Genomic DNA, 25,352 nt, shown 5'->3' on the forward strand with positions numbered 1-25,352 from the left:
CAAATAATCAGACTAAAAAATAAAAACTGGTATCATTTCTTGTTTGCTTGTGGCTTATTTCTGTTTATTAATCCTACCATTCCCATAGTGCGCCACCTTTAAACCCTGCCTATTTGTCCATGCTGAACTTGTTTTCCTCTGAGTAATGGTAACAGTTCTCTCCATTAGTGAATTTAAACCCACTTTTCCTTCTATTTATCCCCCCTACTCCCTATCTTGAAGCATGCTTCCTTACTTTTCCAGCATAAACAATCTTCTGACTGGAAAGGGCCAAGACTGGCCCTGTAATCCTCCCTCTAAACTCAACAGTGAGATTTTTATTATAGTCACATTGTCTGCTAAGTTTAGTGACAATAAGTAGAATCTAGCAGGTGCCATAGAAACTGGCAGTGTTCTTAGTATCAAATCATGATCATAACCGAAAGTATGAGACCAAATTATGTATTCTGTAGTATGTATCCAAAGAACAAGACATAAATGGTGGGTTGAGCTGGCAGCTATGTTTTTCCAAAACCCAGTTTCTCCATGCACTTAACACATCTGTCATGAGTGTGAAATGATGTAGAATCTTTGCTAGGAGTCACAGGAATTTGGCAGTGCCAATGTTGAGCATGTTCATTTGTTTCCTTCTGTACTCTTACCTTAAAGCCCGGTAAACTGAGAACTAGTTGGGGCATGTTGTTAATGAAAGATTTTTAACTGAAACCAAGACCACTGTTGCCAAAATGTCAAAGAGGAAACTATAGCTGTCTTCATCTTTCTGACATGATTAAAATATTTTTGGAGATATGAGCTGATGCAAAGACCATGGAGACGTGTTGCTTACTTGTAGTGTTTGAATTAAAGTGTGCACCAGCACCGCCTGGCTATGTCTTTGGGATTTTTAAATGCATAAAGACATTTGATTATAAAGGCTGCTGAGTTAAACCAGTATATATTTTAAAGGTATCATGATTCAAAATTTGTGTCTGAGGATAGGTTGCTTTGGAAAAGAGGTTCTGCTTTTGTTTCCACAGAAGATGAGAACCTGTGGATTGCTTCCAGGCACATATGGTTTGATCAGCCATGACCCCTGAAAGGTTTCCAATGGCACCATGGCCCAGATGATCCAACATCCAAAATCAGCTTCACAGCAACTGGCTGAGACAAGGCAGCCTCATAGCAAACTCCAGTCAAGACTTGACCATAATTCTTAATTTTCTCAGGATCCCCATAAGATTGCCAGTGCCCTCAACCAGCAGGAAATAGTGAGAAAAGCTATGCCCAAATTCCCAAGATATTGTTTATAAATGTTTATTTTTATTTCAAGGGCATTGTGGGGCATACATGGGCTGCAAAGAGGGTGCCAAGAGAAATTCAGATAAATAGAGCTTAAGCTTTAAGGTGTTTACGCAGAGAGTGGATACAAATGGTGAGAAAGAAAGTTAGCTCAAGTTATTTATGCTAAGATAAGATACTAAAAAACAAGAGATAGTGTCAGGACATAAACAACTTGAAAATAGGGTGCCCTTTAAAATAATTGGTTGGTTCCTCCACCCCCTCCTGGGGTTTGGAGGTTTTCTGGTATAAAAGAGGCTTACTGCCTATCAATAAATGAGTTCTTGCTTGACTTGATTCCCCACTGCGTCTGATTGTCTCCAGGTAAGAGAGAGGCTGGGTTATGTGGCAGGCAAGGTTCCAGGCCACCTCTTCACAGGTGATCTAAATTCCCGGTGGGGCAGGTCCCCACATGAAATTGACTATAAATACAATCTCTTTCTAAAGGAAAAAAGGGGGATATAATATAGATATGATAGGGTTAAAGGACAAATTATTGGATGTACTTTAAAAGAACAACAACTTGCATAAAATGTTTTACATTGCTGTGAATTTTGTTTATTGATTCAAATTTAAAGTTGATTTTGTTATACTGTATGTGTATTTCTACTCTTTAGGTATGTTTGTGTAGCTCATTTGAAATTACAATGTATACTTAAGAAATACAGATTAATAGTTAATCATCTATGATAATCAAACTTATAATCATATTAGTTATTTTTTAGGTATACATAGATATATTTCAATTATGTAAGCAATCTTCAAACACTTCAAAGAATTATAGAATATGGTATTTAAAATGTTTTAAAAATTTATAGTTTCTGGACAGTGAGACACACCTGCTCCGGCAGCACCAATGATAGGCATTGAAGAAACTCCATATGGAGTTTGCTTTCCTTAAGGCAAAAGTTAGCCATTTGGACAAGAAACTGTTCTTGCCTGGACTGCTTGAGAAAATGTATTGACTGGACATGCAAGACCCATGGAAAAGTGACCACTGAACTTTGGAAAGAGACATGGTCTTTCAGGTTGTTGCTTTGCAGAAGAAACTGGCAGACATTCTACAGAAAACAGGAAAAAATGACTAAAAAACTCTAAGCCTTTAGGATAAAAATGGGTGCCCCAACATTGCAGAGGAACTTTAGGTAACTGTCCAGGCATCCAGATGTCTCTGTCATTCTAGATTTTTGGAAGTTGCTTATAGTGCACTTCCTGTTTACTTAGGTAATATTATATCCTTCTGAGGTCTTTGATGTAGTTGAAGACTAGATAGTTATAATTATAATTTTCCTTGGTTATGATAAAAGATAAATTAGATATGAAAATTTAGACTCACAGAGATAAGGTAGATAATAAAATATTTTCTTTAATTTTGCCAAATACAATGACTAGATATTATAAATGTAATTCTTACTTGATAACTGTTCTATTATATGTAATTTTACTATGTTAAAGTTAAAAACCTTCCTTTTTGATAAGACAGAAAAGGGGAAGTGCTATGGGATGCTTTTCCTGTATGCTGTGAATATGTGTTGCTATGCTTGGCTGATAAATAAATTTGCATTGGCCTATGGCAAGGCAGCTTAGAGGCAGGTAGAAATCCAAGCAGATAGACAGGAAGAGAAAGGAGAGACAGAGAGACGCCAGCCTGCTGACTAACAAGCAACATGCCAGCAGACCGGCAAGCCATAGAACACATGACAAAACATTGATTAATAGAAATGGGTTAATTGAAGTTATAAGAACTAGCTAGTAAGAAGCCTGACATATGCCATGCAATTGGTAATGAATAGAAGCCTCTGAATAATTACTTTATAAGTGGTTGTGGGACTGCAGGCTGGGAGGGACCAGAGAAACTTTCTGACTACACTTACTGGCTTGTTAATCATGGCTTTCTCATAGAATTGAGGACCACCAGCTCACAGATAGCAGATGGCACCAACCACTGTGGGCTAGCATCTCCCACATCAATCACTAATTAAGAAAATATCATATAGCCAGATTTTATAGAGGCATTTTCTCAATTGTGGTTCCCTCTTTTCAGATGAATCTAGCCTGTGTCAAATTGAGATAAAATTAACCAGTACATACAGTGATACAGAAATCATATGCCTGTCCTCAGTGTTTACCAAACTCTATTATAACTATTTCTTATTAAGTTACATGGCCACGGCTAATATTATTAATCTTTCCTCAGTATACAGTACAATGCATGACACTTAATGACACCATAAAAATCATTAAATAAACTTAATGGCACCATAAAGTCATTAAATAAATGGACATAATAAAGAGCATGAATCTCTCAGAGCCATGGGAAGAGTGTTAAGGTTTTGTAAGTAAGACTGTAAGGCAGAAACTTCTATTTATTTTCCATTATTTCTGCTCATTTTTGAACAGAAATATGGAACAAATCTGTAAAACATAGTGATTTAACTAATACTACAATGGACATTCATTAATGCTTAGGTGGAAGCAAGCTTGCTGCTCTGGGACTGAAGAAGATTTGCTTGTAGCCAGACCATTTTAAGTGGTCTGAAGTGACTCTGCTTCTCAATGAAGATTTGAACAGCACTTGGGGAAGAGACATCATGTATCTTTCCTGGTTCCTGAAACAGCAGGGTGTCAGGGCCATGCTTTCCATATCATAGTGGTAGAGGAAGAAACAATGAATGAAAAAACATCAGATTTCATGCAGCATATGGCACTGGTACATTGTTGCTTCTGTCAGTATAGTACTGATAAAAGTAACTGACATGCCAAGATTCACAGACAGAGGCCAGGGAGATAGACCCCATGCTCTGAAGCCATGGCAGGAAGAGCAATCAGTAATGCAGTACACACACACACACACACACACACACACACACACACACACACACACTGGAGTGTTTATCAAGTTTACAGTGGATCCTTGTAACTCTCACAGTAGGAACAACAAAACTTTGTTTTGTTTTGTTATGGAGCCAAGATCTTCTTGATGAAATCAGTGTGAGGTTGAACTCTTGATTCTCTTGCTTCTGATTCCTGAGTGCTAGGATTACAGACTTCACAGGCATGGGACATCAAATCTGAACTGGTGTCATTTTTTTCTGAATTAGCTGACCCAAGTCTTGTGTGTGTGTGCATATGTGTGTGTATGACTGTGTGTTCACAAGTGTGCGTGTACATGTGCGTGTGCGTGTGTGTGTGTGTGTGTGTGTGTGTGTGTGTGTGTGCTTGTGTTGGAGTAGAGATGTTCCTGTGCATGTATAGGTTTTAGTAAAATCAGTAAAATTAAACTGGAGTGGAAAAAGTCAAAGAAATAAATTAGGAATAAAATTAACGCATATATATTTTCATATATATGAAAACAATATCTATATGTATGTGTGCACAAACATGCATGCATACACACACACACACACACACACACACACACACACACACACACACGTATTAGTATATGTAACCATTATAGCCATGTTGTTTTCTCCCCAAATGAAAAGTGATTCATTAAAGACAGAATCAACTGCTAAGTTCTTCAGGTCAAAGGTATTGTTTATGTTGCTTGCGCTTGAATTGTGTGGTTAATTTTCTTGATCATTAACTGGAATGTCCTGCAAATACCTGGCTATCGTATTGCTTTCTGCTGAGCAGATGAGGTGGTCATTAGCATTGCTGAACATGTTTTCACCTCTGTGTAATTTATTTTTGTCAAAGGAAAGATCAATTACATTTTGAAAATACTGTTCACATTGTTAGAAACCGTCCAATCAATTCTAATGGAGAAGATGTAGATTCATTATTTTATAATCTTTGTAGCGGCTGAGGTAATGATAAATGCTTTACTTGGAATAAAAACATGCATTTACTTTTTTTCCTAAACTACAAATTACTTGAACAACTCAATATCTTAGCTTGACTCTGATATTAAAAGAGAGACTGATTTAAGGGGAATCAGAAAATTTATTCCTCTTGACTATAAATGTGCCTTTATTATACACATTCCAAAGAAAAAAATATTACCTAATCTAAAAATATATGCTGTAATCACTAAATAAAGTTGCATTTGTAACTGTAGCTTTGTGCAGTGTAAAACCTGTAATTGCTCAGTGTTTCTAACTCTAATTCCTTGCAAGAGACCCAGAGGTGCAAGAGTGTTGGAGTGTCTGCTTTGTCCTGCAGATGTCCTCCAAGCAGATGCATGGAGAGACAGCCAGAATAAGGCAGTGCTCAAGGTCACCATTCTTAAGCCCTTTATATGGGTTGTAAAGGAGGTTGGGGCTGGGAAGTTGACCTGAGTAAATGGTGCCTCTTGCAAGATCTGATGATCTGAGTTTGATTCCCAAAGCCCACATGGTAGAAGGAAAGAATTGAACTGACTCTCACAAGATGTTCTTTGAAAGCCCCCTTTTCACCATAAAATCTATATGCAAAAGAATAATGTAGTAATAAAAGCATATTGAGTTAGGAAAAGGAAGAGAGAATGTGTAGAAAAGGATATATAATACATTGCATTTCATATTTCTTCTTGTTTAGATGTATTTCTTTGGCAGTAAAACTCAAAGATGAAAGTTTTTGTGGTTGGAACTGTTTTTAGAAAATGACATGCACAAAGTGGAAAGCTAGTAGAAGCTTAATAAATTTTCCAAGTGAATGAATTTCAGAACATGATTTACATTGTAATGTGTTGTGTGATCAGGTGACGGTGTCTTCTACCTTCTATACTAACAAGCATCTCTGTGAAGTTGTCCTGTGTTTTTACGCTTTCATGTGTATGTGCTTACTTAATAAGAGCCAGGAAATCATGTTTGTAAGAGGATAGTACATGAAAAGTATCTGGTAATAATCAATAGCTTTAGTTGATCAATGTTTGCTGACATTTCACAGAACTTTCATAAATAAACCACCTGAGTATAAGCTCTAAAAAGAGCTTTGTTTTAGTACCTGGTATTTCAAAGAGAATGTACATGGATTCTCATATGAGCTTCAGCATAGTGATATTACAGATAATTAGAACCTGTGGGACTTGAGACAAAATATTAAAAGGACTGGATTTTATTTTTCCTGGTATTCCCTAATTAGCAGATGAGACAGTCTTGATGCTCTTCATTGTATGGGTGGGGAAAAAAAGATACAAGAGGCAGGAGTTGTGAGTTGAGACTACCATGTCAATGGGAGAGAAACTGCAAGATGGGTTGCCGAGAAGAAAAAAAGTAATTTATGAGTAAAGAAAGCCAATGAGGCAACAGAAAAGAAATAAACTCTACAGCACTGAGCACAAAGTCTATGATTTAATCTGACCCTACTACCTATGATTTTGTTGAATTTGAGATGGGGTGTAGAAACCAAATACATGGATTTATTTTATTTGGCTTTGAAATAAAAATCCTAGGTCTTCCTAAGTGATATTCATCAAATTTATGGATACTTCCCAGAACTACGTTAAGCAACTTAAGAACCTCTCTGATTTCTGGCAATAGCATAGTAAAGGGAATTATGTTATGATCAGTCTTTCAAAAGGAAAGTACAATGCTAGAGAAAGGCTAAACAATGTATCTGTGACTCTCATATGAAAATTGGAAAAAAAAAAAACAAAAACATTGAGTATTCTTTGAATTCATGCCCTTAACCATGAAGGATCCTGAAAGAACAAGGGGAGACTGCCTGGTGTAGTTTTCTTCCCCTTCATAAGGAGTTTGAGGCGCATGTGAGAAAGATGGGCCAGTAGCAGTGTCACTGTGAGGTATGGGGCTGCAAGAATACTGGATATTCCAGAAGTCAGCATCAGTTGATTGAAAAGAACGGTATTCCCTTTCTACTTGCAAGTTCCAAAGACATCAGAAGAGAAAGCCATGAAACTTTTTTGTTCTGAAACAAGACAGATTCCACCATGGCCATGTTTCCTTATCACAGCCTGATAGTATTTAAATCAGCCTGACACGTAGTAGTTAGAGCTCTCTGGGGTATAATATTAAAAGGAAAAGAAATCCTACTAACCAGGGAATGGTGTGATTCAATTATAATAATGCCTGCCTAGCATGCAGGAAGCTCTGGTTTGATGTCTAGCATCTCAATAAAGCAGTCGTGATGATGCACACCTATTTTCCTGGTACTGGGGAAGTGAAAGAAGCAAGGGGGTCAGTTCTAGGTCAACCTCTACTAGATAGGGAGTTTGAGACCAGTCTTGGCTACATGTTACCCTTCCAAAAAAAAGAAAGAAAAGTAAAAGAAAGAAATAATGAAAGAAGTCCCACAAATCTTATAAAACAGATATAGTTTAAAGCCATACTGAAACATTTCCGAGTACCCATATTTGAGCCACAGATCTTAATCACCTTTTTTATTTAGCTCTGCAACAAAAGCTTACAGTTCTTAACTACTTTAAGAGACAGTCTGGTGACCACTGAAAGCGAATATGTTACTTGCTTGAGAAGATTCTGTCTCTCAAGGGTATTACCCTGGGCACTTATAGGCAATAAAATAGATTGAATTTGAGACACCAGCCAATATGAAGTTCTACTCAGTTACTAATAGGCTGCTTTGCCATAAAGTATTAAATGTGGGGTTGCACAATGAATTCTAGGACAATAGGCAACTAGCTTTATCAAAACTGGATTATGTGCCCTGATTTGAGACATTTGAACAACCATTATTGCATTTGTTTCAGGTTATTTACAATCAGCCTCATTAATATATCTGAAAAATAAGTTTGCAAAAAGGGAGGGCTGAAAATACAATTAATGTGATATAATTGTAAGCTTTTTTTCCTTTTAAATTTAAAATTATTTATTTATTTTATACCCTGATCTCAGTTTCCCCTCCCTCCTCTTCTCCCAGTCCCTTCTACCAACTCCTTCTGTTCCCATCCCCCAGTCCACTCCTCCTTTATTTCTGTTTAGAAAAGGACAGGTCTCCCCTGAATATCAGCAAAACATGGCCTAACAAGTTGCACTAAGACTAAGCACCTCTCCATGTATTAAGGCTGGGCAAAGCAAGCCAGTATGAGGAGTAGGTTTCCAAAAGCCAGTAAAAGAGTTGGAAAAAGCCCCTGTTCCCAGTGAAAGGAGTCCCACAAGAAGACCAAATTACACAACTCTAACATATATGCAGAGTGCCTAGGTCAATCCCATACAGTCTCCCTGGTTGTCGGTTCAGTTTGTGAGCCCCTATGAACCCAGGTTAGTTAATGCTGTGATTTTTCTTGTGCTATCCATGACCCGTCTGGCTCCTACAATCCTCTATATCTCTCCTCCATAGGATTCCCCAAACTCGGCTTAATGTTTGACTGTGGGTCTACATCTGTTTCCATTAGTTGCTGGATGAAGCTTCTCTGATGAAAATTAGGCTAGGCACCAATCCCAGCATATTCCATAGGCAGGATGAATTGTAGATCGAGGGACATGTGGCTGAGTTGGTTTCTCACTCACTCCACTTGAAGTCTTGCATAGTCACAGGAGATGGCCAGTTCAGGCTACGTATCCATATCCGCTATTGCCAGGAGTCTTAGCTGGGGTCATCCTTGTAGCTTCCTGGGAAATTCCCTTACACTAGATATTTACCTGACCCTGAAGTGCACCCCTCCCCCCAGTAATGTCTTTCACTACTCTTCCCTTCTACTCTCCACCAACTTGATTGATCATGTTCATGCCTACCCTCCCTCAATCCCCTCCCAAAATCTCTTCTGTTTCCCCTTCCCTGGATTATCTGGGCAGCCCCCTATGAACCCTACTTGCTACCTAGTCATTCTGGGTCTGTGCATTGTAGAATAGCTATCATTTATTTTACAACTAATATCCACTTTTGAGTGAGTACATACCATGTTTGTCTTTCTTAGTCAGGGTTCCCTGACTTAGGATGATTTTTTTCTAGTTCTGTCCATTTGCCTTCAAATTTTCTAGTGTCCTTGTTTTAGCAGCTGAGTAATACTCCATTGTGTGGTGGTAATCTAATTGTACTGAATTATTATTTTGATTGTATGTTAATAAATAAAGTTGTCTGGGGGTCAGAGCTATTAGAGCCATAGCAAGAGTGTGGCGGTGGTGGCACACGCCTTTAATCCCATAAGATCTCTGTGTGTTCAGGGAGATAGCCAGCATTGGAGACATGTGCCTTTAAGACCTAGGGGGCTGTACATTCACACAGTGACGAGGCAGTCATGTGTTTGGGTTTACAACCAATGAGAAGGCAGAACAACATACTATAAAAAAATGAACCGACAGGAAGTAGGTCTCTTTTCGCGAAGCTGGGACAGCAGGAGGAAGGGTGAGATTTTAGCTCTGAGCTCTGACCTCTCGGCTTTCTCCTTTACATTGTTTCTGTGTTTCTTATTTAATAAGATGGTTAGTTACATCTATACCATTGTGTAAATGTACCACATTTTCTTGATCCATTCCTTGGTTGAGGAACAGCTAGGTTGCTTCTGGCTATTACAAATAAAGCTGCTATGAAGATAGTTGAGCAAGTGTCCTTGTGGTATGATTGAGCATCCTTAGGGTATGCGCCCAAGCATGGTATAGCTGGGTCTTGTGATAGATTGATTCCTACTTTTCTGAGAAACCACCACACTGACTTCCAAAGTGGCTGTACAAGTTTGCACTCTCTTTACAATAGCCTCAAATAATACATGTTGATATCACAGTCATGTGCTGCTGAACATGTACCAATACAAATAAAAAAAAATCCTTTAATTTTTCAAATGTTTTATGCTTTTGTATTTGAAAACCCTTGATTTTCATGTTGGTGGCAAGGGTGTATCCCAGAAGGCATTGGGAAGCAAGGGTGGCTTACCAGGTTTTTGTCTTAAGGAATAGCTTTTCTGTAGGCAACTTTTCCTTATTAGTGAACAGTGGAAGGGAAAGGGGAGACATGAAAGGAAACATTCCTTGTGGATAATTTCCATGGGCAAGTAATTTGGGGTGGTCTGGAAACTTGGTTATAACTTCAATTCCCAGTTGTGCCTTTGGAAATACAGAATATTTTATAATCATTTCTACTGATGACACATTATTAAGCTCACTCTTAGATCACTCATGAAGGTTTTGTTAATCTCTAATTTAAATGAGCTTCCTTTTGTTTTTCTTTCGCTTTGATATTTCATCACTCAATATCCCCCTTATTTCCAATATTGATAAAATACATAGAGGCAGCATATAAACAGTATTCTGCAAGCTATCTTTAAGTGAAGATCCTTTTAAAGTCTATGTTTCTGATGGAAGGTAAGGAAATTGGATACGCTGTTGAAGGAGTAAGGGCTGTAGCATTATTTTTTAGGAGGAAAATAAAAACTACACATCATACCCTCTTCATCTTTTCTGGCTTCTTAAATGTTCAGTTGCATAATAAAGCCATTTTAAGTGCTTTTCATTTTTTCCCTTAATCCTGAGTTATTTGTATCTCTGGGGTATCCACACACTAAGTGCTTAATGTACACTTTGTACACTCTGTGGTGCTATCAAAAGCTAAACTTTTGATATGCAACATGACAAATACTCTTTGATTTATTAAATCAAACATTTGGACTCTTTGGGATATGACCTTTAAATTGAAAGCATGGATATAGTTTTTGAATTCTCAGAATGTAACAGAATTACATTATGGAAGTTATGGGTCAGGGAAAATTAAGCTTGTCAAGTCATTTCATGAAAGAATGCACAAAGGGAGAATTGGATGGGAGGGTCACTTAGATGATGTTCACATTACCTGAGGCATCTAGCAGGGCAGACCCAATGAACCTATTTGTCCCTTTATGTGTATTTCAGGGAAGTGCTGAGGAGGTCAGGTGTATACACCCAAATGGATTTGCCTTGGTTCTTCACAGCACATTTAACTACAGCAGTGATAATGAATGGCCACAAATCTAGGCATAAATCTAAGACATGGAATGTTTAGGTCTGGTGTTAAGAGTAACTTACTATAAATAAGGACTGGCTGCCCTTGAACACTTTTAGAGTATGCTTGAATCTGGTGTTAAAACTAGCAAAATTCATTGCCCGTTTCCCTTCGTGAGTGGAAAAATTTACAGTATCTCTCTTGGGTCTCTTGAGCTATGTGGAGACACACAAATCTCAGTGTTAGTGAGAGCCTCGCACCAACTTTATTAGTCTTACGGGAACCAGAGTCAGCTGCGTGGCCTGGGCAATTTGCTCATTTTAGAAAAGTACATGGACTTTTGTATTTAGAATACTCTATATTATCTTAATTGTGACTCTCTTAACATACTTACAGCTTAATATACAGGCATTTCTTTGCAGTTTTTATTACCTTAACTCTGGTGCTTGGATTTGAAGGATGCAGTAATTAGAGCAAGTTGACTGACCTTCCTCAGGGTCAACTTGAAAAACCACCAGCAGCTTGTGAAATATTTGGATTCCTTTATGGCCGTTACCATCTAGATTATTTAGTTGTAGTAATAATAAGTAACATAATTATTCATTTTAAATAAGGTAATGTTTTCCAAAGGATTTTGTACATTAGTGTATCCAATTATGGTTACTCACATTTATTACATGATTACTTTAGGCAAGATGTGGAGAAGGTGGCAGTATAAATACACCCATGAAAAGCCATGTGGTCTGGTCTTGTCAGTGACATCATATCCTACAGAAATGCATTTATATTTTAAAAAGACAATGTTAGTATTTAAGACAGTCAACACTGGAATTATTCAGACATCTATCAGCAGTAAAATGAAATGCTAAACTTTGCCAAACTTCATTTTGCTTTTTCTTCATTATAGTTGTGAGGATGAATTACAGGCATGGAACTCAACACAGGAAAACTCATGTAAGTCTTCATATTAGTTATTTCTTGTTGCTGTAACAAAAGTACCATACCAAAACATTTTTAAGGAAGGAAGTGTTTCTTTTGGCTGTTAGTTTGATGGTGCATTTGTTATGATAGTAATGGGAACATGAGACAACTAGTCACATGTCATATCCCACCCCTAGTCAGGAAGCCAAGAGAGAGATTAATTCTGGTGCTCAAATCACATTCTGCTTTTAATCTAGTCCTGAATCCTAGATCATAGGATGGTGTCATCCACATTTCTGGATGGATCTTCCCACATCAATGAACTCACTCTCAGTTTTGCCCAGAAACTGGTCTCCTAGGTGATTCTAGATCTATCAAGTGTCAATCAGTATCAGGTGGATTGGAATTCCACTCTCATGAGTGGAAGAGGCAGAGACAAGAGTATGTACTGTGTGGCTTAATTTGTCAAATGAAACTACAGCATGTCTCTGCTGTTGGAAGTCAGAGAAAAGTTACTGTTAGAGGTGTAGGACTTTGGAGCGCTACTAAGGCACCGTCAGAGGACAACTTGCAGGACAACTGGTTCTTCCCTTCCACCATGGGCTCTAGGATCAAACTTGGTGACCCAAGTTTGAGTAGCACACACTTTTACCTGTTGAGCCATTTCAGTGGCCCTAGATTAGATGGTTAAATCTTAACTATTAGAAACCAGATTAGAATGGAAGAATGGACTAGATCATATGAAGCTTTTAATAACACTCTCAGAATAAAATTTGTAGTGAAAAAGAATCTTCCCTTGGGACCCCTTTTTCAATTCTTGTGTTGAATTGATGACTGAGATTTACAGTGTCCTTTTGTGATTTGATTAGGTATCTATTTGTTGATATCTATTTCTTTATTAGTTCATGTTCTGAAAGTGACTAATCTCTGGCATCTTGAGAAAGGATGTCTGACATTAAATGCTCCGTCTGTTTTAACTTTTGAATGCCTGGACTGGGGTTGCATTAAGATTTTAAAGAAAGGGCGCTTGTTTCTGTTGAGTTACATCTTCTCATTCTTAATGTCTGGCACCTTTGGTAGCAATTAGATATGGCCATTTGTCCCAAGAGGGTGGTGGGGGTGGTAGGGAACGGCACGGCTTTCATAATGGAGTACAAATGTGAGGCAGGTAGAACCAGGAAGCAGTTTATCATAAACTGTGGATCATCTAATTCCTCCAACCAATCTAGTGTTTGCTGAACTGAATCTACTAGATAACTATCTTCATTTTCTCTTTGTACTCCAAACACATTGTAATTGTAAGAGAAGGAAGATAGACAGCTTTGCTGATTCATTATCTATAGTAAACACTTTAATTCCTACTTGTATTTAAATTCTTCTACCTTTCCTTCAGCTTTCTATTGCTTGCTTGCAAATCATTTTGTACATTCTTAAAAATATTATCTTAGACAATTTTAATATCTCATGCCACATGTCTACTGAAAATGAGGTGGGAGAATTTAGGAGCATAAGCCATTTTAATGGGCTTTTAGTAGGTTTTAATAGTACTTTTGCTGAATCAACACATCGAGAAAAAGGGGAAAATCTATCATTAATGGTAAGCTCTGAGGTACTGTGATGCTCAAAGATTTTGACTTTGTTTTGTTTTATTTTTCTGATTGTTTTTTAAACTATGCACTTGGTGTAAAGGCCTCCCATGGAGGTAATGAAGTAATTATCTTGGGGACATGTCTCAAATCTGCTTTATTGGAAACACAATTGAAATTTAAATATTGAGTTGGAAAAACAACGAGATTTAAAATCACTTTTGCAAAGAAATGCCATTAATTGGGCTGGGAAGATGGCTCATCTCCCTTGTTAACCGGTCCTACCCTTTCAGAAGATCCAAGTTTATTTCCAAGCATGCTCATCAAGTGGTTCACACCCATCTGTAACTCTAGCCCTGGAGGATCTAATGGCCTCTTTTGGTTTACTGAAGAAGTTGCACTCTCATGTACATAACCACACACATATAATTAAAAGTAAAATAATTTTTTTTTTAAAAAAATGCCATTACTATATTTCTCTAGCGTTTGAATTGGAACTTAAGTATGTAGAGTGAAAATTTCTCCTCACCCCAATATATATTTAGAATTTATAAGTATGACACAGACATTACCAAAAATAATAAGGCACATCCAGTTTAATTACAGAACAAATTAGATATCTTGTCCTTCACAAATAACAACTATTCTTGCATTCTCAAGTAACTCATTATTTTAGTATCAGCATGTCATATTTTAGCACAGATTCTTGTAATATCTTAAAGAGATTCTCAGTGTCTGTACCCCGCACAATCTTGTCACAGGTGCATAATCATTTTTTAATATTTCACTGTTGAGAATTTAACTTGTTTTCTATTGTAGTAATGAATATGCAGCCTTAAACTGGGTATATTGCTGTTTGCTAACTCTAAACTGGGTATATTGAATGAGGAGATGCATAACGATTCCTACTATCCAGTATGCTACATTGTGGGAGCCCACAAAGTTTTTCTAGTGAGATCTGAGCTTGCTTTAAACAGCAGGACTGCATTAGGGGATGGCTTGACCACATGCATGGTCACCAGGTGTTTGGGATGGTCTGCACTTGGCTGTGCTGGGGGGGGTCTTTTGCTTCACTCCTTGGCATTCCTTTAAAAGCCCTGTAGACAAGACAGAAGGAGCTGGTGGGTTTTGACCCAGGCCCTCCTGAGGCTATCTGTGTTTCTATATTTCTATCTAAATCTCTTATCCCTCACTCCTCAAGATGCCCCAGGGTAAATAAATGTGGGAGCTGGCCCCCTACACTACTTCTATCATTAAAAGTGGTATATCATAAATTCATAGTTCTTCTTTTGAGGTGAATTTTGCTCTGTTGTTGGCATCTGTCTTTCTTTTCCAATTTGATAGACACAAGTTACCATTTGCAAGTCATGATTTTATAAGAGATTATGAGATAAGCATTGCAAATTCAGTGCATCTTGTTTTCTTTATTTTTTTATTCTTTTGCCTCCACAGATTTACTTTTTTACACTCCATCTAAAAATATTTTTTGTTTAAGAAAGGAAAAAAATGCCTTGTTACAATTTGCATAATATGTTAATGCAGATATGCATCTAGACATCTGGATGGCATTTTAATATCTCATTCTCATTCAAGGAACTAGACCTCACACAGATGGTAGAGACAATTTTAAGAGCATTGTTGTAAACAAATAAGGCAGCCAGGAAACCAAACACACTCGGAGATAGGCTTTGCCGCCAAAGAAGCTTTTTAGTGAGATGTTGTGACTACAAGATTGCATAGCCCTTATCAGTCTCTGACAAAGGAGAGGTACCAGCAGGCAATTCTGTGCCACACAAAGGAAAAATAAAATACTGTCAGTCACGAGTTTTCAGTTTTGAAAATTTAAAAGACTGGATGAATTTTATATACTTAGTATGAATGTGTACACATATATATTAATACATATTCCGTGCTGTATGTATGTATGTGCATTTATATTTATACATGTGTTTTAGAAAAGTCGGTTTAGATCATTTAACAATAAATCCATCCCTGCTGTCCTTGCCTCTCTGTGTTACCAGCATTCAAATCTTGTTCTGCTCAAAGCACAGGATATAAGAATTATTTTGCCTTGGTTCAAGGGGTGTACAGTCCATTACAGTTGTGACATGATATTGTTGTCTGCAAATATGCTGGGCCATACTCACAGCTATCTTTGAATGCATGTAGTTTAGGTGCTTCAAACTGAAAATTCTTGTAATTTAAACATTCTTGGTTGTGTTTGGTTCTATCCTAGGTCTCTGAGTCCTGGCCACTTGAGGCAGTGTCAAGGGTAGGCTCCCTCTCTGGCATGGGTCTCAAGCTGGACCACTTAGTGGTTGGCCACCCCCACAACTTCTGTGCCACCTTTACCCCAGCACATCTTGTAGGCAGGAAAAATTGTAGGTCAAAGGTGTTGTGGCTGGGTTTGTGTCCCAGTCACTCTACTGTAAGTCTTACCTGGTTATAGGTGATGACCAGTTCGGGCTTTGAATCCCAAGTTAATAAGAGTCTTAGCTTGGTTCACCTTCACAGATTCCTGGGAGTTTCTGTTGCACTAGGTTTCTAGCTTGTCCCCAAGATGCCCCCCAATTCCAGTTGTCTCTCCCAGTGCTCTCTTCCTCCATCTTCCCCCACCCAATCTGTCCTATGTGATGGTATTGTGTTCCCCAAAATATTGTGTACCTTAATAAACTTATCTGGGGTCAGAGAACAGAAAAGCCACTAGTTAGGCAGTGATAGCACATGCCTTTAATCCTAGCATTCCAGAGGCAGAAATCCATCTGGGATCTCTGTGAGTTCAAGGCCACATTAGAAACAGCCAGGCATGATGACTCACGCCTTTAATCCCAGAAAGCGAGCCTTTAATCCTAGGGAGTGATGGTAGAAAGCAGAAAGGTATATAAGGCGTGAGGACCAGAAACTAGAAGCATTTGGCTGGTTAAGCTTCAGGCTTTTGAGCAGCAGTTCAGCTGAGAGCCATTGGGATGAGAACACAGAAGCTTCCAGTCTGAGGAAACAAGACCAGCTGAGAAGTTGACCAGGTGAGGTTAGCTGTGGCTTGTTCTCTGATCTTCCAGTTTACCCCAATACCTGGCTCCGGGTTTGATTTTATCAATAAGAACTTTTAAGATTCCTGCTACACTCCTATTTCCATCCTCCATGCCTAGCCCACCCCACCCATCCACCTGCTGTAACTATTGAATTTCCCCTTCCCAAAGAGATCATGTGTCCCCACTAGAGCCCTCCCCCTTACTTTGTTTCTCTGAGTCTACAGAATACAGCATGGTTATCCTTTAGTTTACATCTAATATCCACTTATTAGTGAGTACATACCATGTTTGCCTTTCTGGGTGTGGGTTACCAGACTTAGGATAATATTTTTCTAGTTCCATCCATTTGCTTGCAAATTTAATGACATTGTATTTATTTAAACAGCTGAGTAACACTCCACTGTGTAAATGTACCATGCATTCTTTATCCATTCTTTGGTTGAGGGACATCTAGGGTGTTTCCAGTTTCTGGCTATTATGAATAAAGGTGCTATGAACATAGTTGAGCAAATGTCCTTCATTCCTAATGATATTCTGCTATACTTATAAATTGGTGACTAGTCCAACTGTCATCAGAGAGGCTTCATTCAGCAACTAAAGGAAACAGATGCAAAGACCTCCAGCCAAACATTAGGCAGTGCTCGGGAATCCTGCAGAAGAGGATTGTAAGATCCAAAGGAATCAAGGACAGCACAAGAAAATCCACAAAAATCAACAAACCTGGGTGTAGCAGGATTCTTAAAAGTTCTTATTAATAAAATCAAACCTGAGGCGAGTTATTGGGGTCCATGCTGGTAGATCAGAGAGACAGAACAAGCCACAGCTATCTCACCTTGCCGGATCCTCAGCTGGTCTTGTCTCCTCAGACTGGAGGCCTCTGAGTCCTCATCCGGAATGGGTCACAGCTGAATTACTGCTCAAAAGCCTGAATGCTTAACCAGCCAAAATCTAGTTTCTTGTCCTCACGCCTTATATGTTTTTCTGCTTTCTACCACCACTCCCTGGGATTAAAGGCTGGCTTTCTGGGATTAAAGGCGTGTGTCACCATGCTTGGCTATTTCCAGTGTGGCCTTGAACTCACAGAGATCCAGAGGGATTTCTATCTCTGGAATGCTAGGATTAAAGGTGTGAGTGCCACCATTTTCTAGCCTTTTTATTTAGTGGCTGTCTGTTCTCTGACCCCAGATAAATTTATTAGAGTACACAATATTTTGGGGAACACAATACCACCACACCTGGGCCCACAGAGATTGAACTGACAACCAGGGAGAATGCATGGCACTGACCTAGGCTCTCTGATGTAAGTTACAGTTGTGTAGCTTGGTGTTTTTGTGGGATTCCTAACAGAGGGAGTGGGGGCTGTTTCTGACACTTTTACCTACCTTTGGGACTTTTCCTTCTACTGAGTTGCCTCACCCAGCCTTAATACAAGGAAAGGTGCTGGGGTTGGGGATTTAGCTCAGTGGTAGAGTGCTTGCCTAGCAAGTGCAAGACCCTGGGTTCACTCCTCAGCTCCAAACAAAAACAAAAAACAGAAACAAAACAAAACAAAACAAAAAACAAGGGAAGATGCCTAGTCTTTCTGCTACTTGCCATGTTTGATTGACATACATGGAAATCCTGCCCTTTTATGGAGAGAAAGGGAGGAGTGGGTGGGGGCAGACTGGAGGTGGGAGAGAGGAACTGATGGGAGAGGAGGTAGGGGAAACTGCAATCTATCATGATGTTAAAAATGACAATAATTTTTTAAAAAAGTGTGTGCCACTCGCGCCCAACCATACTGAATAGTTTTACTGTAAAACCTGCCCATCTTACAAGAAAAACGGAATGTTTTATTCACTATTAAGTTGCTTGATTATTTGGGGCAAATTACTTAGTCTCTTATTCTTTCTGTTTGCCATATGGAGTTATAATATTCTCAGTCTCATATGATTAATAAAAGGATTAAATTCCTCAATTTCATATCAAGTGGTTAATGCATGCTTAGGAATAGAAAGTATTCAACAAGAATTAACGTTTATTTTAATTTCTTTGTTTTTCTTTTCTTCCTCATTTTTTTTCAGTCTGGCCATTTTTAGCACAAAAACATTGGACTTATTCTATTTTGTAGTGTAAATAGATTTATTGGTCTCTTAGGGGAAGTAGAAATGTTCTAGTTTCTGGAATCATCGAGTCTGAATCTTACACCTGAGTCTTTTTCTTATCAGTTGGGGGATTATGGGAAATTCCATTGTTGATTTGTTTATGTAGTAAGGGGGGGTCTTCATAATCAATATATTATTTTGTCTAGATAACAAAGCATATAAAATACATGACTGGACAATCTTAGTATTTTTTTTTCTATTAAGTCATAGGCTGAGGTTTGCATAGCTATTTCTATCCTATGTAAAAACCCCATAAACACATATTTTTTGTATTCTTGGTTATTGCTGATTTATTTGAATTAATTTGGGCCAGATTGGATTATGAATTGAGAGAGAGTTGTGAGTCTAGACATAACTTTTAAAGTATGAATATTCCATTTGAGAAGTTTTTATTCAGTTTGACCCTGCTGTGATGCTGGAGAGAAAGGGAATATTAACATAACTTGAAACTTTGAGCTAAATAAAACCTTTCTCCCTTAAGCTACTTTGTAGCAACAGGAAACTACATCAGCCTCCATTCCTAAAGTTTCTACTACCTCTACCTTGCAGAGCCTATATACCGTGGTGAGGTCCTGGGGATATAATCATTCCCTTGAAACCCTACCTTTGAACATTGTTGTACCAAACCTTCAGCATAATGAGTTTGAGGAACATTGCTAGTCATAGTCATAACACCTTGTCTCTGATACTAGTTATGTATAACATCCCATGTCCTTATATTAGTTACTTTTCTGTTGTGATCAAATACCCTGACAAAAAATAACTTAGGAAAGAGAAGTGCTTCTTTTGGTTTATTGGTTGAAGGGATAAAGTTAACCACTGTGGGAAAGGCTTGGAAATAGTCAAGGAAAACACAGCAGCATGAGTAAGGATGTGACTGATCATGTTTTCACATGCACAAAGGTTAGAACCCTCAAAGTGCACCCTTCCCCTCTGCCTCATGTTACACATCCTCCAGCATGGTTGTACTTCCTAAAGATTTCATAGCCTCATAAACTAATTATGTAAATAGATATGCATGTAACGTCAATGAATAAAAAATGAGGCCATGAAATTGAAAGAAAGCAAGGAGAAATAAATATATAGGAGGGTTCAGAGGGGGGGAAGCAAAGGAAGAAATGATATAATTATATTATAATCTCACAAATATTTTTAATACAGAAAAAAAATACCACCATTCATGGGTGACCAGGTATTCAATACATAATGCCATAGGGACCATTTCTCATTCAATCCTCAACAGCCCCAACAATTGTGCCTTTAGATGTTGCCCCATGTCCCATGAGAGTTAAAGTAAACCTCATTTGAGAAATAGTGACTTAAAACTATTTAGAAATTAAAAGACAGAAAGCATTTGCAAAGCAGATTATTAACATATAATTGGCAATAATTTTCAAGATTAGTTAGTGGTGGGTAGAAATGAGAGGGTTTAAGAATATGCAGGAATGGCAAACATATCCAAAGGAATTTAAGTCAACATACTACAAATAAAACTGCACAACCATGTTTACTCAGTAAACTGAGTTCTCAGTAGCTGAGATACAGCATCAGCCTAGGGGTCCATCAACAGATGAATGGATAAAGGAAATGTGGTACATATTTGAAATTATATGTTTTCAGGAAATTAGATGAAATTATAATATTAAGTGACTTAAGCCAGAGACATAAAGATGTATCTCATTGTATATGATATATATATATATATATACATACATATATATATATATATATACACATATATATATATATATATATCCCAATTCACTCTGTGGTCAGATCACCAAAACTACAGGAAAGGGGAAATACTTACTGGGGAGCAGAAGAGTTTCAGTGGAGACAGGGAGAATGAGAGAAGATTATGAAAGATGAAAACAACAAAAATTTGTTGTAAAAGTGTTTGAAACTCGTACTCCCCGTTCTATAGACATAGAAACCGAGGCTTAGTTGTTACAAAAGCAGATCTGAGATCCCAAACCGGATCTGCCTGCTTTAAGTTCTCCCTGCCACTTTCTTCCTGAAACAGTAAGATTTAATATATATATTAATATTTTACATATTAATAATTACATATTAATTTTACATATCAGCCATGGATTCCCCTGTCCTTCTTCCTCCCATCCACCCCTTTCCCCAATTCACCCCCCCCCACTCCCACCTCCTCCAAGGCAAGGATATTACAAAAGACTCCAGTTCCTCTCAGGTATTGAATCACACCATCGTTTCACAAAACCCTTATTCTTTCTTTAAAAATGTGACAAACATTGTTTCTCAGCTTAGGCACCATCTGCTTTTGTGACAGAATCATGCCTCATTGTACAAATTAGTAAATGGAGGCCTTCACATGCACTATATGTCCATTATCCAGGGGCGTATTACTCATTATTCTTCTATCTAAAAATTCATTGCAAAGAAAGTAATATGATTATCATATAGCAGGTACAGGTTATTCATAGCATAAGGAAACTGTAAGCAAAACAGACTGACACAGTTCTAAAAGATATTATGAAATATTTTTTATCATTGACAGCAGAATAAAACTTTTTCTTACTATCTTAAAGGACTTTTATCACTGTTCTTTACCCTTTAGTAGATTTATCACTTCCTACATTCCCATTAAGCACCGTGAACTTGCAGTCGGTCTTGGTGCTTGGTGTTTTGTGGAATCTCTAAGGGTCATACCTAGTCTGCTACTTTGAGCTAAATGTTCTTTGCTTGTTTCCACAAGATGAAGAGGTACTGCAAGAAAGAAGAAACAATGCTGGGTGAAGGCAAGAAAGGGGTGACTCTAGAAACAATCGTTGAGAAACGATTGGAATTTTGTCCAGATGACACTTACCTTAGTATGTTTAAAATAATATTGATGCAATTATACTTGTAATTAACAGTAAAATTAAACTATTCATAAAAATTTAAATTTCTGGAGCCAGATTTAGTAGTATAGGCCTTTATTACTGGCACTGAGGAGGCCTAGTCTATATAGGAAGTTCAAGTCCAGCTAGGGCTACATAGTGAGACCACTCCATCCAAATGAATTAATAAAATAAAAATTTAAATTGCTAATTATAATTGTTTATTAACTAAATGAATTGGAATATTGTAACCAATATAGAGGCTAGAAACCAGATTTGAATATGAACTCTGTTTATTTAGTTTATCTGAGCCCAGTCTCTCAGCATATAAGCTGGGCATAAACTGAAGACTTCACAGACTGTTAGATGAATTAACGGGATAGTATCTGCAGTAAGTACTTGATGTTTACTATAAGATATGTCTGGCTGCTTTGTTTTACCAACTAGTGACTCATTTCTATGACTGACATACCAAGATTAAAGCTAAACAGGGCACAGAAAATCTATAAATTCAATGCCATCCTGAATACTTATAGAAAGATTTGACTCAATATTTTCTGTACAGGGCTTATTTTATTCCCTCAGAGATCTCAAATTAACTATTTAATAGATCAATAGCTTGTCTTCTGTTTCTAATTTCCATCTATATCAGCAACAAAGAAAATATACATTATGCTATATAAAGAAATCCTGGCTTGTGACGCTTCCATGTGGGATATGTGAATATTATCATTGTGAAAATTACTGGAACCCATGTATAGATCTGTATTTTAGACCTAAATCTGTATAAATGGAAAACCCACTGGATTTGATATGTCATTTATTCAGCAAAAAATAGAAACAAAAAGACATGAGTGAAAACGCAGTCTTTATATATACTCCCTTAAATCAGAAATGGTAACCCATTAAGTCCAGTTAGCAATGCCAATATATGCATGGGTGTTTGGCTATTTATCGGATCATGGGAATTGTAGTTGGAAGTTTTCCTGTGTCCCATCTGGCCTGCAGTGAGGACAAATCTCTCCCACTTGTGTCCCCCAATTAAGCACACAGAGGCTTATATTAATTATAACTGTTGGCCATTAGCTCAGGTTTATTACTGACTAGCTCTTACACTTAAATTAACACATAATTCTTATTTATGTTTAGCCACATGGCTTGGTACCTTTTTTTTAGTTCTGCCTTCACATCTTGCTTCCTCTATGTCTGGCTGGTGACTCCTGACTCAGCAGGGAATCTTAACAATGGACACATCCTCAAGGAAGATTGACCTCCCTCTCCAAGGAGCTATAAACTGCCAGTATTGTCTCAATATGGGATATGGCTTGAAGAACATTTACACCATCTATGCTGGAATTTTGTGTAGAAATTGTGCAGGTAGCCATAGCTTCTTGAGATCATGAAAGTGATAACCATTCATGTCCAAAAGATATCAGGTTTAATCTTTAAAGAAACAAATATGTCTGTAATGTGCTATACTATAAATGAAAAGATTTAAATCTTTCAGAAATAAAGGTTATGAAGCAGTTGTCATCTGTTTTTAACTATGACTTGATCCTAGCTGAAAAGTGCAATCATTAAATCAATCACTCTACAAAAAAATACAAACAGAAAAACAAAAACAATGTTGTTCATACCTTGAAATTCCTGGTACACTTTCCATTACTGATAACCATATATTTAAAACATATTGCATTTATTCTTCCCTCTATACTGGTGATACTTCTATGTCTACATTTACTTTTTTGTTTGCAGTTTTGAAAATGCCAGCAAATACTTTTAAAAAGTATATACTATATCAGGAATTTATTAGATTCATCAAATGGCAGGTGTTTTTGAATTTTGTTTCCAAAAAGGAGACCTCAGGGATATTTCATATTAAAGGTTTTATTCCCCTTTGGAACAAAAATGCAAATTATTTGCTTTTGCAAAAAACATCTATAAAGCATTTTTCCTCTTATTATTTCCCCCAGGAGTAGCATTTCACTATTATTCATAATTGTAAATGCAGTTGACATTTTGAAGTTTATGTCCATGGGACTAAGATAGAGTTTTGGATATTTTGGGGATGTCAAGTGTAGGAAAATCTAGCTTTTCTTTGTAATACATGTGAACCTATCATATGTTAACTGGATTAACATAAATGGCCATCTCAGAATTGTTATTCTTTTCTTTTAGAGAGAATAAATGACTAGGTAAATTAAATGGATGTTCCATTGACTTTTTAATCTATATTATGGCATAATTGAAGAGTAAAGGAACATAAGCACAAAGAAACAACTTGTGAACTAAACCATGTTTCAAAGAATTGATTGACACTGTAAAGTTGGAAATGTTTGAAACAGGGAAGACTTACTTACAGTTAAAAATGACAGTAGCCTGATATGATTGGATGTTTTGATCATGTCTTGGATCTGATTATTTGTCTGCTATAAAATAAGTAAGTGTTCCCCAGCCAAAGACTGGAGTATACCTTTGAATCCATTCCAGTCTACCATAGAGTGGTAGAATTAGGACATCTGCTCTCTATAGTAAAACTCCATGCAATTCATCCCAGAGAAAAGAGGCCTCTACATGTGGAATAGGGATGTGAATCAGACAGGCACTAAAATGTGTGATGTATCTAGCTGCTTCTGAATAATTGATCAGCTTTTGCCACCTGTATTCATGAGCATGGAGCTGTGTGGTACCATCATACTTTATCTATAAACAACAACTGTCTGGATTGTCAAAAGAATAATTGCAACATTGTGAAATACTGCTACCTGGATTGTGCCAAGGAATGGGATAAAATGTGTGGCATAGCTGTGGAGAGGAACTTGAAAGTGCATTATATATGAATTTCACCTAGGAAGCCATTCTGACCAGTACAATTGGCATATAATAGATGAGCTGGTGGTACCTAACATCCTTGCTTCCATAACCTCAATTCCTCAGGCCCCCCAACCCACACTCCAGGCAAACAGACACACAGCTGTATGTGCTTGGCAAATAGCTACATATTTCAATGTTCAGTGCCTCTGAAAAGCTACCAAATGCAATTCTAGCTCAGAAACATTTGGAAAACGACTAATGTTCATGTCACCTTTGTCTCTCCCTGACTGACAGTTGAAGGTGACTTTCCCTTGTACAATCCTGCCTGCCGTTAGCAATTTTCCCAAATTAAATGCCATATTTTGTATTTCATAGGCACAGCTGCGGCTGGTACCAAGGGCAAACCCACCTGCACAGCACTCTGATCATTTATATACTGAATACTTTATTTAGAACCCAGTTTTACAAAAAGAGAGCAAGAGAGAAATCATAAGAACCAATTTTGAGGACAATGAATTCTCAAATTCTACTTTGAGTTTTGAAAACAGCAAATGAATTTGCTTCCTGTAGTAGTAACACAGGCCCAGGCAAACAGTTTACCATTTCACCAAGTAGAATGCATTATCTACCTGTGTGAACCATGTGTACATTTGTTTCTGACCTTTATCCTAAACTGAGTCAATACTAGTAGAAAGTGGCATGATGGTGTTTGGTGGCTGGTGTGGGCAGTATCTGTGTTTTGGACATAGTGCTAGATTTCTCAGGGTCTGCACTGTTTTGTCTGCCATATGTACAAATCTGAATAGATGAGGAGTCTAATTATCAGGGCACTGAAATTTTTTCAGGTTAATGGCTGCAGAGACATGCATATGAACT

The sequence above is a fragment of the Peromyscus maniculatus genome, chromosome 3 (assembly GCF_049852395.1).
Source record: "Peromyscus maniculatus bairdii isolate BWxNUB_F1_BW_parent chromosome 3, HU_Pman_BW_mat_3.1, whole genome shotgun sequence".
NCBI classification, from domain to species: Eukaryota; Metazoa; Chordata; class Mammalia; order Rodentia; family Cricetidae; genus Peromyscus; species Peromyscus maniculatus.